At 40.9% G+C, this 19,675-nt stretch overlaps 1 long non-coding RNA gene and 2 other non-coding genes across 3 annotated transcripts; all 3 read left to right on the top strand.

Moving 5' to 3' along the window:
• Window positions 1-11,211: 11,211 nt before the first annotated feature.
• LOC127337313 (small nucleolar RNA Z266) lies at window positions 11,212-11,307 on the top strand. Its single transcript, XR_007873724.1, has one exon. It is a non-coding gene; the product is annotated as a small nucleolar RNA Z266 (small nucleolar RNA).
• Window positions 11,308-11,429: 122 nt separating this feature from the next.
• On the top strand, window positions 11,430-11,550 carry LOC127337282 (small nucleolar RNA snoR86). The gene has a single exon (XR_007873697.1). It is a non-coding gene; the product is annotated as a small nucleolar RNA snoR86 (small nucleolar RNA).
• A 6,402-nt stretch (window positions 11,551-17,952) lies between these two features.
• On the top strand, window positions 17,953-19,138 carry LOC139835132 (uncharacterized). The gene is made up of 3 exons (XR_011750844.1): window positions 17,953-18,035; window positions 18,766-18,848; window positions 19,017-19,138. It is a non-coding gene; the product is annotated as an uncharacterized lncRNA (long non-coding RNA).
• Window positions 19,139-19,675: the final 537 nt, after the last annotated feature.

The raw sequence follows: 19,675 nt of genomic DNA, 5'->3' as shown, positions 1-19,675 counted from the left end.
GTATCCAGATATCTAACTTTTTTCATTTGTGTTAGGGTCCGATACCTTGGCGTGTGATATATGGGTTGGACTTAAACACCTAAAAGGGTTTTCTTTTGGTGGCTGCCAGTCTGTGTTTCTTTACTTGTGAGTATAGTAGAGGGTTACAAGTGTTCTCTTAGATTAATAGCATACATTTAGTATATGTGGGTTCCTTTTCAAATTCTTGCTCTTTCTTTTGTCAGCTCAATTTGAAATAGCTAAGAAAGTAAAAAATTGTGGATTGAGTGCAACGGTTTTCGCCATTCATGATCCTTAAAGTTACTTGTGGCTCTTCTTAAAAAGGTTTCTGTAGTATATTTCACTATCGCTGTGGGCTTCTGTAGTCAAATGCTTTTATTAGTGGAAAAATATAGCGAATGATAAATTAAAACTATCCAATGCAATGAAATGTTGTTGTTCCGGTTTGCAATGTTGAACCTATCAAGACACTGAGTGATGATACACATAAGTTATACGGAATATAGATGAGCTCCACATGAAGTGCTTTGGATGGGGCAAACTTGGGGATTTAGAAGATCGGCTTTTCATCTATTACAATGTCTTTCTGTTTTTTTAAGTAGTCATAACTTGAGAATTTTTGTTGTCATAGTAATGTTGGAATGATAAGCTTCTTGTGGAGTCAGAGGAAGCGACTGCTGTGACTGCTGGTTGTGGACGCGAGGAGTCGGTCATAGAGCTAGAGACCAGATGAAAAGTTGGGATTTTGGATCAGTGTCTTTGAGTTATGAATGTTGATGTTAAGAGATGACCTTTATTCTGAACCACGGCGATGATTAGAGTCATGTTCCATGGATAGCAAGAATACATGATTAGTAGTCAGTAAGATGTTGTCAATTGCAAGGTGGCACTTTTTTCACCATTTATGTTGGCACTGTGTCCTACACCTGCAGTTTTAGTATACCAGTCTTGCAGCATTCCTTGGATATTGGATAGAAATGGAACTAGACAGGGGACTATGTCTGCAAGTTATATGGTGATATATCATTCAAGTGAACCAAGTACTACAACTATGCCATGTACAAATTACTTACTCCGCATGGATTTGGTCAACAATTATCTAGCTGCATGCCGCAAAGATCCAATAGAGCACAGGAAAACATCACACCACTTATCGCGGCACCGCTCTATCAGCTCTACCATGAATACTTAACCAATTTTTACACTTTAATTGTCATCCTGGCGCGGCGTGCCGCCGCGCCTTTCCTTGCTAGTATATATAATTGCTTGAAAATACAAATTCAGACAGCAATGTGTTGAGCTCACAGCACCAAGTAAAACAGTAGCAAGAGGACGAGAGCACCACTGCTAGCATGAACGCCAACCCCGTGACTCGGAATCCTCTGCGGCATGGCGCACTCCTCGCCGTTGAAGAACACCTTGGTCGGGAACCTGTCGCGGGGCGAACCACGTCGACGTCACCATGTGACGTCTTCTTGGTGAAGGAGAGCACAGACTGCTGCTTCTCGGGCACGGGGTAGTCCACGCTGCTCACGTTGGTCTCCCCGATGAGGAAGTCGAAGCCCTCCCTGCCGCGCATGAAGATGGTGCCGTCCCCGGCGGCGGTGGCGTTGAAGGAGTAGGCCTGCTGAACCCGTCGTAGACCTGGTTGTCCAGGACCACGGAGGCGAACCAGTCCCGCATGTCCGAGTCCTCCCAGTTGAATTCATCCGTGCGCTCCACCCGCCGGCGGCATCCGTGGCAAGGTGCCAGTATGTCGCCGCAGGGTAGCGGGTCCGGCGGCGCGCCCAGCTCCTTGTCGTGCGCCCACTTTGTGCCCATATTTTTAGGGAATACTCTAGAGTAGAGCCACTTTAAGGAAATCTAATACTATGTTGGTCCTAAATTAAGGATGCCCAACATTATAAAAATGTAAAAGCCCTACTCTTATAGTCAAACGTGTGTCCATTAAATAAACAACATGTTGCACTTACATTTACATTAAGGTTATCAAACGATTCAAATCTAATTGTAAATAAATTATCATTTAGTTTAATGTTTCCCATTAAAAGAATAAATTGTTTTCAAAAAATATATTTAAATAACAAAGAATAATAATTTCAACCATATATCTTATAGGTTTTTTCGTTTTTCCCTTGTGACTTAGTGTTCCATTGGAGAATCATTCCCCCCCCAATTTCACCATTTGATTGAGTGTTTGTTTGATCGACCACGTTCACAATCAAGCGATCTTTGAATGAAAATGAAAATTCTGTGATTCGGCCTTTACCAACACTTGGAAGTGAGAAACTCATATGTATCTAATGAAGTAAAAAAAATATGTTGGTTAGAAATTCATATATTGTATGGTATAAATGAAGTGTGACAATAATAGCTTGAGAGATGATTTCCTAGGTACGAATGGGATGGTAGCCCACCAGATGGATGAATGGGTTGAGTCTGTGGTGGTGTGCGGACCTCTGTATAATCTAGTTTCAGTTTTTTTTTTGCTCTTCTTATTTTCTTATTGTTTGCTTTGGTTGTACAGATTGTAGTTCATCTGGGCCTCTTTGGGAGGAAATCCAACAGAGTGTATTGTGTAAAATTGCAAAAGTTTGCAGATGCCTACATATGTTGAATGCACGGGCTGTTTTGCTGGATCTTTGTTCTTGTTTCAGAAAGTACAAATGGAATTGTTTGAGTAATTTCATCGATCCACCACGTTCACAATCAAGCGATCCTTGAATGAAAATGAAATATAATTTCTATGGTTCGGCCTTTACCAACACTTGAAAGTGAGAAACTCATTTGTATCTAATGAAGTAAGAAAAATACTATGTTGGTTACAAGTTTAGAGTCCAATGTGTTAAGCTGATGACACCAGCAAATAAAACAACGACAGCAAGAGGAGGAGAGCAGCACGGCTAGCGCGAGCGCCAATCCCGCCGTGACTCGGAATCCTGTTTGGCATGGCGCACTCCTCGCCGTTGAAGAACACCTTGGTGGGGAACCCGTCGCGGCGAAGCACGTCGACGTCGGCAGGCGACGTCTTCTTGGTGAAGGAGAGCACGGACTGCTGCTTCCCGGGCACGGGGTAGTCGACGCCGCTCATGTTGCTCTCCCTGATGAGGACGTCGAAGCCTTCCCTGCCGCGCATGAAGATGGTGCCGTCCCCGGCGGCGGTGGCGTTGAAGGAGTATGCCTGCTCGAAGCCGCCGTAGACCTTGTCGTCGAGGACCACGGAGGCGAACCAGTCCCGCATGTCGGAGTCCTCCCAGTTGAAGAGCGTGATGCGCGCGCTCCACCCGCCGGCGGCGTCCGTGGCGAGGTGCCAGTTCACGCTGACGCCGCACATGTCGCCGCAGGGCCGCGGGTCCGGCGGCGCGCCCAGCTCTTTGTCGTGCGCCCACTTGAGCGCCTCCTTGTCCCGCATCTCCAACGGCATCAGCAGCGCGTACCGTACGGCGGCAGGAGCAAGGGACTCGTCGCACGTGTTTCGGGGGAGCACCGAGTGGATTTATAGGTTCCGTTTCGTTTTTCTTTTTTGTTGGGTTGCTGGATCCCTCCCCGCCCACGTGCCATGAACGAAAGGAAGGAGGTCACTTGGGGCGCTGGTCGACGGGAAAAGGTGCTTCAGCTGCCAGCTGGCCGCCCCTTGCTGATTTCTCGTCTTGAGCCGGTCCGGCTGAACGCAGCAAAGGTCGCAAACGGATTGCCGGTTGACTCGCTTGGCGACCGCAACGTCTCCTGCAAAACAAACTGATCCATGTTTTGCACTCTGGCCGTTAAATCCACCCCCGGTTGTTTCAGTTCGCGTCCCACTTAGAAAAATCATTCAAAATTCAAAAAAGTTCAAAATTCAAAATTTATTTGAAATTTGGTAATCATTCAAATTTTGACGAAACTATCGTTCAAAACTCAAAATTCTCTTGAAATTCAAAATTCGTTCAAAATTCATAAAATCATTCAAATTTCGAAATTTGTTTAAATTTTAAGATGATCGTAATTTTGAAATTCGTTCAGATTTCGAATATGAACATCTTTCATTTTGAACATTTTTTCAAACTTGAACATTTTCAAATTTGAAAAATTCAAAAAATATTTTTAAACAAAAATTAAGATGAGAAAAAAGAAGCACAGAAATAGAAAAGTAAAACAGAAAAGAGAAGCAAAAAAACCAACAGAAAACTAAAAAAATGAAGAAACCAACAACAAACGAAAAACCTGAATGAAAAACCAAAGGCACAGATATATGGGTCAGGGCCATACCCCGTAGAGGGTGTGCGGTGATGGCTATACACCGACCAGATCCGTCCTAACAAACGCTTAATGCACGCGCTGGGGAGGCATCGCCTGAAGTGTCGGTCCGGGTAGGCCGGCCCAACTACTCTTTGGTCGCGTTCTTTCCCGTTTGCTTTCTCGTGTTTAGCTTGATTGTTTTCTTTTTGTTAAATTTAAATATTTTGTGAAAATATACAATGTTCAGATTTGAAAAATGTTTTAGATTTTTGTAATTTTTTTAGATGTTTAAGGTCATACCTAAATAAATATTCACACGTTAAAATTGTTCAGATTTGTAAATATTTAAATTTGAAAAATATACAAGTTTAAAAATTGTTCTAGTTTGAAAATATTCAAATTTTAAAATAATCAATCCCAACTCCAGCATTGCCGGCTGACCGCTCCTTGGTTGACTCGCTCGTTCACGAATTAAATCAATCCCTGCAAAACAAACAAACTCATCCATGTTTTGCACTCTGGTCGTTAAATCCAGTCCATGCATGCAAATCAAACGACGCCCTTTTCTCTCCCCTTTTTCCGGGTCCCACCGCCAGCCAGCCAGCCTGGATTGCGTACGCGTGCTGCTGCTACTAGTTTGCAATGGATTTTCTTCGCTCAGCTCACCACCTAGTAATTATTTCTTACAAACCCAACTTAGCTACACAACACTCCATCCATCGATTGCATGATCCCGGCCTAGCTCGTGTACGAATCTTCTCTTCTCTACTAGGCAATCGCTAATTAACCATCCACAGCTTCCTCAACGTACAGTAGCACTTCAAACCTTTGGCACACGGACTTGTCCTATTTTCCTGCACATAGACGTCGTCACAACACAGATCAAATTAACCACAACAACAAAACTGCATGCACAGCTCCACCTCGTGACCAGGATTCGTTTCAAAATACACACATAATTAAATCCAGCTCCATAAATATGCGTGAGCTCCTCCTGGATGAGGTGCGAGAAGTACAAGGGCGACGGCACCGCATCATGATCAACATGAGCTGATGGCTATGGCGCGTAGTAGCCCAGTGCCGGGGACATCTCCAGAGGCGGGGCAGGAGCAGCGGACGGCAGAGGAGCCCCGTAGGCCAGTGCTGCACTAGGACGGAAGGTAGGCGCCGTAGTGGGCCCTAGGCCCTAGGATGCAAAGACAACTTTGCTTTCGCATGCCATGATCATAACCTAGCTCCTCTTATGCTAGATCCCAATGGATAGAGGGACGATAAGAGGCAAAGTTATCTGATGTTTTCAAGGCCCACATCATAAGGCCAAAGTAGACATTGATGGTTTCGCAGGTCAACACAATGCCCACGTCAATGAAAATACAGGTATGACTCATTAATGGTGCTACAAGTAGAAACAATAGCTAGATCGCATAAACTAGCTCCAACACCCAGGATTGCCAAGGGTGATGCATGATATATACAACATCGATTCACATATATCAATCCCCAATGATGATCGTGATTAAAATCTTTTACATAGCTCGAGATTTAATATGCAGAATTTCATAGGTCAAAGTTAAAGTCGAACCAAGGACGGTAGTTTAAGGTCGAAATTTTTATTTGTATCATCTTATCTACCATAGCATTGCAATGTATTTGGAGAGCACCATTAGTCCATAAGTAATATGCACTTCTAGTCTAGTTTAAAATTTCTAGAACTTACATTAGCAAATGGAGAAGGGTTTTTTTGGATGATATTCAAATAATCTTTGGAATTCCCAAAAAATGTCACCCCTAAATTTCATCGCTGACTTCATCTCGCATGTCATCTCATCACTCTTTGTTTCTTTGGCATGGGCGGACTCGGGGTGTAGTTGTTGATATTGGGGAGTTGAGTCGGTTTTTTGTGTTGCGAGGTAGTGTGTGAATAGAAGAACATATATTTGTTGATGATGCCGAGCACTTGACGGAGGATTCAACGCATGCAACCAATGACTGGAAACAAAGAGATTTCCCCTACAGATCGGACACCGATCAACTAAGAACCTAGTTCAAATATCCTCGAGGAGTCTGATCAAGGATATATATATATGGGCTGTAAGGCTATGGTGCCGCTCGTCTCGTGTCATTGTACATGCTAGGTTGATCGTCGAAGTCGTTGGGCCCGGGTTCAACGATGATTTTGTGAGTAGAGTACACCGGAGAAGGGCGGGTATCTACGTGGAACCATCAGTGTTAGCAAAAATGATTCTCCTCCTTGCTTTCATGAAATCGTCGGCTCACCGAAGTGGGAGCACATCGACTGTGGTGTTCAATCCATGTTCTCTCAAATTTGTTTAGTTGCCCCTCCCCCGACTCAGGAAAAAGAGTTTGTTTATCGGCATGCAAAAAGGAGTTTGTTTATTCAAATAGGTTGATCAAATGTGTAATTGCTTGTATCATTGCCCTAGTACGTGCATGCATCTAGTAAAATAAATCGCCATGTTGATTTATTTTCCTCTTCTTCAGATATTGGAGTAGCAACGGAATATGCCTATGCATGCCGTATTAGTAATAGGAGTTGACGTGAGTAGGCAAAGCGTCCAGGTATGGAGGGAGTAGCCTGAACCATGTTGCCAATGAAGTAGTACTACATGTATTATAGGGTCTCATTTGCAACCATGAGAAAAGGCAAGCAGATAGTTATTGACGGCGTAGAAATCGTGGATTTAATACGTCGCATAGAGATACTCCCGATTTACTACTTGGTAATCTGCGTATGTATTGTCAATAAATGTGTTGGCCCTTAAAATTGTGATACGATCGATGCCGTGATATGTGAGCCAACGAATTTAATAGGCTGATTAGGCTGCTTTGTGAGTCAACAATTCCTATTGATTTTTACGGAGTCTGTAAAATAGGAATGCTGATTGGCAGTAAAAATGGGAGGCAATTAACGTGGGAAGACTGAACGAACGCATGACCTTTCTCCTATCGATCTCTCCCACTCAACCGCCCGCCGCCGCTCGGTGCTGCTCCCCGCCGATAACCCCGCCTCGCAGTTCACCGGCCGGCCGGCCACCCCGCCACACCCACGCGATTCCCTCGCCACCAGACACGCCCACCCACCCAATCCCGTCCGTCGCCTGATTCCCTAGAGGCCGGCGTCGAGAACCTCCGCCCATACGGAGCGCATGGAGTTGAGCGCCCCCGCCACGCCGCAGGTCACAACCCCACGAGCCGCCAATGCGCCCCCGTCTACCTGGGCTCCCGGCGCCCTCCGCCTCCCTGCCTTGGGCGACGGCCTAAAACAGCAGCAGCGGCCGGCGCTGGAGGGCCTCCTCCACGGCGTCCACGCGTCCCGCCACCGCGGAGCTCGCAGCAGGGAGGCAAGGGGGAATAGATGGTGGTCGCTCTCCTGGCCGCTGGTGACCTCCTGGACGACATCCCCGAATTGTGGCCGCCGACCGGGCCCCGACGTACTGCTGCCGGGGACCACTCTGTTCCCGCTGCCGTCGGCCACCTCCCCAACCTGCAGCTGCCTGGTGAGGCTCCTCTCCTCCTTCTCCTTCATGCTCGTATTATTCCTTGTAAATTTCGTTTATTTCTATATACCATGTTGATGAACTCCACTGGACACTGCTAAGTGCTAACAGCGATGCAACACGATGTCAGAGATCTCTATGACAAAGTTTGGAGATGCGTACACTATGACAAAGATCTCTATTTTCTATAACCGTTGCTGCATTACCATGCATCTCTAAACTATGATGTAGATACTTGATCTAATTCCCTTTCTCGTGTACATTCTTCTCAACCTCACATCTCCTTTGTTTACTATGACACAAATTAAAATCAGATGCAGATGGTAGGTAGTACAGAACAACCAACTATTTTACATGTTTGGTGTCTCAATAGCTACTTTGCACAAGTGTAACCACTCTGATTTTGTGAAGTTTGTCCGCTGCTACTGCTGCACCATGAGAGTAAATCCGAACTGGCGCCACGTGTTCTTTATGAGTTAACCATAATCAATAGCACCACATAAAGCTAAACTAAGGCTTCAGTTTCACATTATTATTTAAGTTGTTGACCTTGACAATGCTTAATAAAATTGGCTGCTACTTATGATATATTTTTGTCATACCCCCTCTCAATAAATACTGACCTTCTCGCTCTCATGTGCAGAAAAGAGGGACAATACACTCAAGAGGAGGTACAGAAGAGAAATCTCAGGGATGAACTTGAGGAGCGTGAACGCAAGAAATTCTCACCCAAGGATATTTCCTATGTTTGTAATACCTCTGGGTCCATATATGCGCTTTCTCCCTTGTTCGTAGATATTGTGCTTCCCATAGCCATAACTGCTCTTCCGTGATGTTTGTCTTTTGTGGTTGCCTTGTACCTTTGACTTGTAATTGATAAATGAAACCTCTTTTTTCTTGCAGACTAGAGGGACTGGCGAATTTTTTTAGGCCTGCTTATAGAAGGCCCTGCTACACCAAAATTTGCTTAGTGCTTGTTTATGTTCAAGGCAACATGAGCATTTACTATGTTGGCAATCACAGTTTTAAACGGGACGAGGATAAGATAGTTCCACGAGAAATTGATGCAGATGACTCTGATGTGGAGGCCGGCCAGAAGTGATGATTGAAGGTCTATTTACTTCTTGCTCAGTAATTAATAAGCCATACTTCTGCAAAATGTTGATGAGACTTTACTCGCTGTTGCATGGATGAGATTAACTGCTACATCTACTAACTACACCAATAAATTGCATCGTGGGTTTGTACTGAAACTGTTCTTTCTGTGCTATGTACCAGAAACTTTGGTATTGGGTAACATATTAATACACTCCCAAGCATGCTTAGTTCATTATAGTCGGGATGTGTTTATAGCAAATTGTAAAACAACCAAAAGAATGGTGCACCAAGTGTCTTGAATTATTGTTGAGGGTCTTGAATTATTTTGGTACACGACTGTTTATTTGGGCATGTTTTAGTTGAACTGATTATCTCAGTTTATTCTAGTTCTTACTCATCAAATTGCAAATTCCATGCAACAATGACGATGGTAACATTGGGGCTCTAATCGTAGAGCTCAAAAGGATTAAAAGAGAAAGACCTCAGAATATGCTTAGAAATATTTGTGTTTTCTTCTCTCTTTTATCATTTGGAGGTGCCTTATTTTCCTTAGCTTTAAATATTAATGTTAAGTTCTTCGTCCATATGTTTTCCGCGGGCACGTTTGAAGCAGAAGAAGAGGCCAAGATGAAGGAGGCTAAGCTGATACGGAAACCCGCTTATCAGTATGAATAACTCCACCTCCTTCAATGTGAAGAGAAGGTTAAGCCATTGACGTTTTTCTGTATTATATGCCTTTTTTCGAAGAATGTTCACATGCTTTATTGTGAGCTTAATATTATTCTTTGTATGTTTCCTTTGCATGTGGGATTATGATGTTGTATTCAAGAACTAGGCTCGTGGAGAGACCAAGACACCAAAACGGTTCATCAACGGCACCATCAGTAGTGATATCCACCGCAAGTTTCTGCGGTCAAGGTCTCACCTGAAGATGGCCACTTCCTGCATCTTTCTCAGGTTTGCTTTACTATATGTCCATCCCTTGCTATTATGACGGCTATGTACATGTATTTTAATTGTGTCTTATGTTATCTAGTCATTGAGATGTTCTGTTTCTCTCGGTAGGGCTCCCTTGCCGGGGCCAAGAAGGACGGCAAGGTGACCACAAAGGCACTGTTGCTGACGCTGCCACACAGGGAACTCTCGCATTTTAGCCTCCTGGCATCCTGGATGGAGAAGTATGCACCTTTCTCTCTTTCTCCCACCTCCCTAACATGGTTGGCTCGGATATGCATCAACCAAAATTTGCGTAGGTCTTGTTGTTCAAATTTAGATCCTCTATCTTCTAAGGATTGCTCCATCTTATTTCTTCCTTTTGTAGTTAATGATGATTTCGTTCAAAATTGTTGTGCCCATCCTATACCAGAATATGTTCAATTATTTTTTGTGTGTTCTCTGCTTGGTTGGATTTATTTTTCCAGGTTTCATTTTTAGAATTTTATATGAACCACATTGTGTATTTTTGGAATTTCTCAGCTCCTTCACGTTGTTGTGCAGTTCGTCTAGTCCTTTTGCCGCCAGCCAGGGGCCATGTTTCTCGGGTGGTGTCACAGGTTGTTGCAGCCGAGGGGTTCTGTGTCATTCTTAATCCCTATGCATTGTCTGCAGCTGAGTGTTCCCTCCATTACATGTTTTTGCTCCGAGCAAAGATCTCATTATTTTAAATCTTTTGTTTTGTAGCGTTTAATCTACCTTTTAGTAGTAGCAACAACTACGCAGAGTAGGCTGATCCTCTGGATGGTGGCGACCTCAGTATAGCTCTTGCTGGTGCTGAATACCACGGCACCACCACAACCTAAGGCTCCCTGTCGCGGCCTAAATGAAGTATAATGGCTGCTAATATAAAGAGTTATAAATTATAGGTCCGTTGCAAGTGTGGTTCTCTTGCATTATTGATGGTAGATATATTTAGGTAACAAATTCTATGTCTACTCGGGATTTGCATGATTTCATTCATAGATAGTATGCTTGGTACCCATTACACGGTGAAATAGTTGAGATAAGAAATGGATGTGTCACAAGTTAGGATCTCTCACTGCTAAATTGATTGGTGCATATTATTAGGTATTGCATGTACTGTTACAAATAAGGATGGTCTCGAGGCTGGATATATTTTGTTTTGAGGTCTTCAACTAGTTAAATTGACTAAACCTAAACCCCTGTCTTCTCTCTGATTTTCACATGGAAGTGAAACTATAATTTATTCAAACATGCATACACACTAGGTATCTCAGTATACGGATTAGTATTGGTAACCTGCTTGTTTGACATGTTTGGATGCTTGGTATGTTTTTTTTCCGCCATTATGTTGAGATTTCACACCTGTTGGGAACGAGCGGTACAATTTTTTGCGTCTTTGTTGTGTTTATGGGCAGTGGAGTGGTGGGAATGAGGATTCACTTAGTTGTGCGAAGTCACCTTCTGAGCTAAACTTGAACTTTTTGAGGCATTAATTCTTTCTAACCTACAAAACTTACTAGCTGGCATTAGAACACAAACTTTTGGGTGCTTTTTTTTAACTCATACATTATGTCTAATGCTTGGAGTCGTTCAAACTTGGTTTGGAAAGTTTTGGGAACATATCGCCAAATTGCAGAGCAAAGAGGCTTGATAAAGTAGGGAATTTTTTTGCGTTGAAGAGAAGCAATTATTAATGCAGTTCTCCGTGCTGCTCAGACTTACTCTACTGCAACGAACTCGAACAATCCGCAAGATATACACTCCATTTATACATTTACGTACTGTAATGCAAATCTGTATTTAGGAATGGCTCTTTCTTTGTAGGAGTAACTAATAATGTAGGACATCTGCCACTACTGTAAAAACCATACCATCTTCTACCACTACTGTAATGCAAATCTGTATTTAGGAATGATACAATTATTGTGGAATAATAAAAATAATCAATGAAGAATCAATTGGTTTCATTACTTAACCGGGCATGCTTCAACATGCGGACTTAGAAAACATTGTGTTATTAGATTGTAAATTTTGCGGTAATGCTTTAATGTGGACTTGGGTTTTACTAGCTTTAACATATACCACATACAGCTAAAATGAGATGATTTCATCTAATTCATGTGCTTATATATGCATTTATGTTATCTTCGGAATGGGTTACTCTTGGATGAAGTTTGTGTGTTGGTAGCATGGGAACTAATTTCTGATGCAAATTTTAGGTAGAATACATTAGCATCTCCTTTGGTTAGAAAATGAACTGGAAGATGTTGATGATTATCTACTGGCGGTGTAATATTATACAAAATCATATAATGATTGTTTTTTCATCATTAAAACCCTAGAAACTAAAACAGTCGTTGCTTATGCGAGTGTCCCATTAATTCTTCAGAAATTCAATTTCCTAAAGGTATGGATGTATGGTTGATGCTAATTGTTTGTGGTGTACATACTACCATGAAGGCGTTAACTTTAGAAGTAGGAATTCAAATTCCTCATGAGTCATGCTTATGTTGATGTCTGGTTGCTCATGTTGTCTATATTTGTTATTTTTGGTTCACAACTCGTGACATACTGAGGAAGACCTAAAATTTGTCCACTCCGATAATTTTTTCCCACTCTATTCTTAGTAGCAGGTTTAACTTGCATTGTAGCCTTTGTTTGATTTTTTTTGCGGGTAAACCTTTGTTTGATTATTAACTAAGTGACCACTCTCGTGGGCACTTTGGAAGTGGCAACTGGCAAGGGAGTACTTTTATGATTCCGACTAGATAGGGTAGTGAGAGGTTGCATGTCAAGTTCCTAGCTGTAATGCACGAGGCTATGAGTGATCAACTTGTTAAATTTTATGTTTTATTTCTAGAATTGAAAGAGATTGACTTCTCTGGCTCATTTAAAATTGGACATCTCTTGCTCATTTTAAAACAATTAAAAGTAGGATTCGCAAGCTTGTGTGACTAATCTTTTATGTCTAGATCATTTGCACCTAAACAATAGGAGGATTGTTTCAGTATTTCTGCAAGCCTATGCGATTAACCTTTTGCGAGGCCTGACACAAGTTTGATATTCATATGCTTGATGATTGTAGATGATGCACTCGGTCACCTGAGAACCCATGGTCATCTAACATGTGTTATGAAAATATCTCTCCAACAAATTTAAGTTATTTCAATATTCAAGCTTTAAGTTGATTTGTTCTGGCTTGTTTTTTGCCTTGAGAATCTTGGGAGTTGTCATTAGGTGATGGATTTCTACCCCTTGGTTCTTGGCACGTATCAAGCCTTACGTGCAACATTAATAAATTGTATCCATCTTACACGCTTTCAAATTTTCACCAAATTTGCACATAAGCGTCTATCGACACAACATAACATAAGTCATTTTTTTCTACCTCGAGGGGCCACCAGCCTATGAGAGTCAGTCGAAACCTGTATATGAACAAAACTTGATTTTTATAAATGAAGTTATAGATCCCAACTTGTTGGGAAAAGAAGTCTTGCCCCATCTTCAGGGTCTTGTGTTGCAGGAATAACCGACCTCGCAGGAAGCTGCATGTAGTTCAAGAAGAACGCCATCTTGCTGTGTGTACAACCGTTCTAGCTAGGTTTTTCTGTAGGGCTGCACTCATGTACTATTTCCGATCGGTTTGGGTTCTATTTTTTGTTCTCCAAAGTCAGATAGTAATTGCACTACCCATATTTGCTAGCTAGGAAGTAGCAGCCTTCTAACCCATTAGTTTGAGTGTTCACTGTAGGATTTGAACTTGATGCATATATAAGTTCTATGTTGAGTTACTTCAAGCAGGATATCTCTTGTTTAGCAAATCAAACCAAATGGAATGTTTGGATCTGTAGCATTTGCAGCAATGCCAAGTCAACATCAAGTTGCTTGCAGTTAGTTTCTAATGTGTTTGTTGTTGGCTGAAAAGGAATAAGAAGCTTCTAATTGCAAATAGTTACTATGCTATTATTCGTGTTGGCTAGTGCGTTCTCTCCAATGTGAGTTTTTTTTCATGTAGAAGCACTCATTGTTAGACTCCTATGGTGACTTCAAGGTCAACTAGTAATATATGAATGGACCAAAAAAATATTTCATCTACTTTTGTGAGATCTTGAAATCCATTTTCGGAGCATAGGAACAGAGGCAGTTGGCACATGGATTTTGTATTCTGATGATCACAACCAGCCACATACACACATGGTGCCCATTATTTTCGAAGTGCATTGTCCATGCACGGTTTCAAATCCATGCATGCATTTTCACCTACTAATATAAAGATGACTTACACGCTGCCCAAATTCATTAACAGGTCTAGATCGTGTGTGTTGATTGAAAACTGAAGGTGGGTTTTGTGATTGCTATTGTGTAGTTCTGCATGAAACAAATTGTCCATAAGTGTGAAAACATGAATAATAATACTGCATTCTTTTTGGCCATAAGTAGTGCAAAAAGAAATAATAATATTGCATTCCATATGAGAATTGTTGTACTTCAGGTTTTTGTTTTGACATGAAGGTTCAATTAGAATTACTGGAGAGTAAACAATAACAACAAAATATTTTCGCTGTATTCTACCCTTTCATGGCAGTAAACAATAGCACCAAAAATGTTCATCCCTATATATTGCATGACATTCTCCAGTCTGATAAATATGTACCATTTCTGCTATAATTACTTTCAAATGAAGCTTAAATCAGTACATGTAAATCGGCCTCCTATATAACTTGTGGATTCCTTTGGGTTAAACAAAGTCTCACCTAAAGATTACCCTACTCCCTACATCTTTCTCAGCTTTTCTTAATTATATGCCGGTCTGTGCTACACCTACAAGTTTTGCACATGTATTTTAATTGTGCCTTATGTTACCTGGTCATTGAGAATTTGAGATGTTTGGTTACTCTTGGTAGGGCGCCCTTGTCGAGGCTAAGAAAGACGACAAGGCGACCAAACTGTCGCTCTTGATGGAGAAGACACACTGGGTGTTGTCCTGCTCCTGCCTCCCAGCGTCCTGGACATAAAAGTATGCACCTTTTTCCCTTATTCCCACCTCCCTAACCTGCTAGGCCCAGTTGTGCATCCTAAATTTGCTCATGTCATGTTGTTCGTTCTATGTGTTTGGTAGTTATATTTTTGGTAGTCACCATTCAACATCGTATAACTATTTAAGTTGGTGGATGTGATTAAATGAATTGAGGCCTCATAGTTTTGCTATCATGAGTGCCACAAATAAAATTTGAAAATTAGCAATCAAAGTTCCAATAATGTTGATGCTTACCAACACATTCTTATACTTTATTATGTTTTGTACTTTGCCATTTATTTACACATTGTTATACTTTGTTCTTTTTTGTACTATGTCATTTATTTGTCGTCTCTTGTCATTTAGAGTTGTTTTGAATTTTTTATAGGGATTGATTTTTAATTAGCTTTGAACAAAATGAGGCCATGTATTTAAGTCCATTTTTTCCTGAGCCTATTTTGATAATGTTTTCTATTGTTTTTTATCAAAAGAATGATCATGACGGGTCAAAAATCCTCATGCCACATAAATAAGAAATCTAGGGACTTGCATGAGATGGGAGTGTGGTAACAACAAGAGGGGATATGTATAATTCAAGTTTAAATATCATTGCTTTAATAGGTGACAAACTCAAGGGGGGATCAACAGCTACATAGAGGACTGTAGTGTACATGTTCTTTCTGCTAACCATGCAGTTGAGATTTTTTTCGAGGATATGTCCTGGAAGACATATCCATCACATCGAAGAAGGGACTGATGGTCGATACACAATGTCAAGAAGGCTACAACACACACCGTTAATCTGAGACTACCCACCACACACACTACAACAACGACGATATTGGGGCCTCGCCCAGAACTGAACCACAAGCTGCGTCGCGACCAATGCCAAGCATATCCAAAGAACCAACCTCCTATGAACTCTCCATGTCGATGTACCATCCACCCTTGAGCACCTAAGAGTCGGCAGGTGGGTGGTAGGACTTGTCAACCCAGCGAAAGGTGCCGCTTTGAAGTCGCCAGCAACATCTTACATTGCGCCCTGAAATCTCATCCATGAGCAGCATGCAACACTAGAGCAACACATGCCAAAAACCGAGTGCTCACCAAGTTCATGTTGTTGATAATGAGATGGGTAAGTTCCAGGTACTTTGTGGCTTCCTTAACGTATCATTATAGTTTCATAGATGATGTGTTCTACTCAGTTCCGTATGGTTTCCATAAAATTATTCCTCAGTACAAGTTTTTAATTGTTCATGTGACCAAGTTACAGTTTTGTAGTTGTATATCTACTCTGTAATTCTTAGTGCAAATGAAACTGCAAAGGTTTGTGTTTCCTTCTGAACCATGCTGACCTGCATTAAGATGGTTTTTTTGTATGATTATCTATTAATGATAAATCTATTTGGTTAGTACGTAGAGCATACATATGCGCCATGCATGATTTAAACAAGCAGCATCAATGATTTGAATAAGTATTTCCTTACATGTCAACTAACACTTGTGGATAACCTTCTCACACTATATAGGTGTAAGGTTCAGATGATATACAACGTCTTAATGTTGTTGTTTGTCTGTTGTGGAAAACAGAATCAAGATTTCACTTGTATGAATATGAAATATTTGCAACTCTTATAAGATTATCCCTCTAGGTAGCACATACTGCTTGCTCATCTACTATTTTTCTAAACATATGTTTTCTCTTTCATGTCTTCATCTTTTGATGGCATTTGTCGTTCATTTTTTTGTAGATAATCACAGCTGAGATTTAGGCATTTGATTCTCAATAGATTTAATTCTTGTGACCTATTTGAAAATGTACACTATTTCAGTAATAGTACTAGATGCTAATTGAATGGTGCTAATTTGAAACACTGGAATCATATTTTTATCCCACTAATGAAGACTACATGCCTTTAGGAGGAGTGAATACCGAATGCATTAATCTCTTCATCAGATTACCTTTTCAGTGGTTGCTGTCATTGTTGCAATTTACCTAGTTTTGCATTTTTATTGGTTAACGTTTAGTTCATACAATGCAACCACTATATTAATTTTCGCAGTGTTATATTTTAGCCTTAGATGGTGATGTTAATTTCATTGTTATATTGATGTGTCGTGAGAGTAGAGACCTGTCCTTGAAACTTCACTTTATCTTGGTGCTGGTATCTCGCTCAACTGTCAAATATCTTAGTTTCATCTAATGAATTCTAATTGCTGGAATTGTAGGCCCTCTAACGTGATAATTTATTCACTATTCTATTCCTGATATTAATTTCTTTTTCTTCGTTAATTGTATGATCGTGCATGTGCGAATGCGTATTAAGTTCAATGCTCACTCGATGTAGATGAGTTATCTATTCCAAATAACTAGTGACCCATCAACCATCAATTGGTTGGTTGGTTGCGTGCTGATTTTGGAGTAAAAAGGATTTTGATATAATGAGAAGATATGATAATCCTGGCAGTCATTGAGTTATTGGTATGACACTATTAAATCAATCCAACAAGGTATCTTTGCTGAAACTTTCTTTCCATACCTGTGATTCTATTTGCATGTATTTGTGTTATGACATGGTAGGTGATATCAGAATAATGCCTAGAATAAATAAGTGTTTTGTGACTTTTCTTACAAGTCATTAGATGTTCTGACCATAAGTTTGTTCTCCTAATCACGGACATGTACTAAACCTAATACCATTCAATCCAATTGGCTCGTAGATCAATTTTATGACACAGTGAGACTTGTAGAAGTTCCAAAAGGTCATGCGAGGCATATCGTAGGGCGTCGATGATCAAATCCTTGGGATGCGTTGGCTAACTATGGTCAAGTCATGAAAGCCATGTTTATGTCTTGTTTATCATTTTCACGTGGATAAAAAAATGAGCTCATGTATATGTTGACATTAAATCTTGTCTATTTATTCACCCAAGATAATTATGGACTAAAACTGGAAGGTCAATTGGGTTTGATATAGTGACCTACAATTTGATGTAGGAGGCCGTAGCTGCCATTACTGGAATGGATTGGAAGGGTATGATCATGGAAGACATGTCTCTCTCAAAGTGATCTTATTTACCCTATGCACTAGGTAGCTTGTTCTGATTAGCTCCATTTTGTTTTCTAACCTACTTGGTGTTGCTTGGCAACAATTTGTAGGAACCAGCTGAGCATCAATTCAAGGCAATCCTACTGAACCTCAGCAGCCATATATGGTCTAGAGGTACGATATGAAGGCGAGTAATACCACAAATGCATGCCTTATTCTGTTGTACAAAGATAACACATCTTTATGTTGTATTTGAGTCTAGTCCAAATCAATCGATCATGGTTGTTTTGTTGTACTACTGTCCATGTGGCTAGCGCCAGCTAACTAAGCTGATATTAACATCCTTATGTTTTTTTGCGGCAACTGTGTTGGTCAAAATGAGTAAACATGTTGCTGCCATCCGTGATGGTCCCAGTTCTTTTAGTGGTGATACTTTTGGTTCTGGATTACCTCCTGTTTTTCTTGTCTGCTCACGTTCATACCATGGATGATAAAGGTGTCTATGAGCGGAAATTTTGAAGTAAAATTGATGATGGTTAAAAATTTTGGTACTTCTGTTAATTCTAGCATGCAAAGACGATGCCCTCTAACTAAAACAACCTTTTGTTACCTTTTAAGCTACTAGGCAAATTTGATTGTTTCTGATGACTAGAGCTACTAGACATTATAAGCTTGTTGATATCCTTATGCTATTGCCTCGCTATGTCAATAAATTTTTTTTCCAGTTTTGAGTCATGCCTTGAGCTTCCTACATTTGTCATGTACCCAACATCATCATAGTATGCCCATACCTTTGTGAATTACTTTTCAAATGGCTGAAACCCCAATTTTTGTTTAATAGTTCTTGTGTCGTGGAGGTGACTGTTTATTGTTTTGTTGTTGTGCATGTGATTTCTTCAACCAGTCGGCCATGATGCAATTGTAGACAGAGCAGCAGATGCCCTCGTTGTCGTACGATGCCTACTTCTACGTGTGTCTATGGTTTAGGTGAGAATCTTGTTCTCCCAGTGTCTACCATACATGTTATTTTCTCTGTGATATAGTTCTTCTACTTGAGATTTTCTTGGTGCTATTGTTTTAAGTGATATTGTGTGATCTAGAATTGGCCATTTACCTTATTTAGGTTCATAACTATCTCTTTAACTGATGTTGCAGCTGGTTAAAAACGCTACCAGTGAGCATGGGGTTGAGATCCTGGAGTATATATGCAGAGTGCAATGCTTGTTTCTGGCTTTGTAGCTGTTGGATGGCATGTTCTATTGACCTGGACACCTGGTAGCTATCCTTTCTCCATTTGATTTATCTTTACATTGTGTCACAAAAATTATATTTACATGGGCATCGACATAGCTAGACCAATTGGAAATGTGGTGCAATTTTTCTTTCCTTTGTGACCAACTATCGATTTGGTTCCATGTACTGAGTGGCATATGGTTAAGATATAAGTGAGGCCCTAGACCAGGGAGTATATTTACCTTTCTTCCATTTTATTTTTCAGCTTCATGGTCTAGCTAGATATTATTTTTGATACTTGTAGTATTTCAGTAAACTTCATACGTTGAATGCAGCTGTGTGGATGTGCTTTTTGTGTGCAATTTTACATGCCTACTAAGCTTACTTATCTTGAATGGCAGCAACATTTACCATACTCGGCAATGATTTTTTACATGTTCAACATGTACAAGAGTAAAATAGGCTCTCAGGTGTTATGATGTTTGGTGTTGTGAAGAACATGCATGAGATGCAAAACGAAACCATCCGTTGGAGGCTGGAGAGTGCAAACGACAAGAGTGTTGACATCATTTTACAAGGCC

The sequence above is a fragment of the Lolium perenne genome, chromosome 2 (assembly GCF_019359855.2).
Source record: "Lolium perenne isolate Kyuss_39 chromosome 2, Kyuss_2.0, whole genome shotgun sequence".
NCBI classification, from domain to species: domain Eukaryota; kingdom Viridiplantae; phylum Streptophyta; class Magnoliopsida; order Poales; family Poaceae; genus Lolium; species Lolium perenne.
Note: the sequence above shows the minus strand (reverse complement) of the source record. Positions and strands in the feature narration are given on the sequence as shown.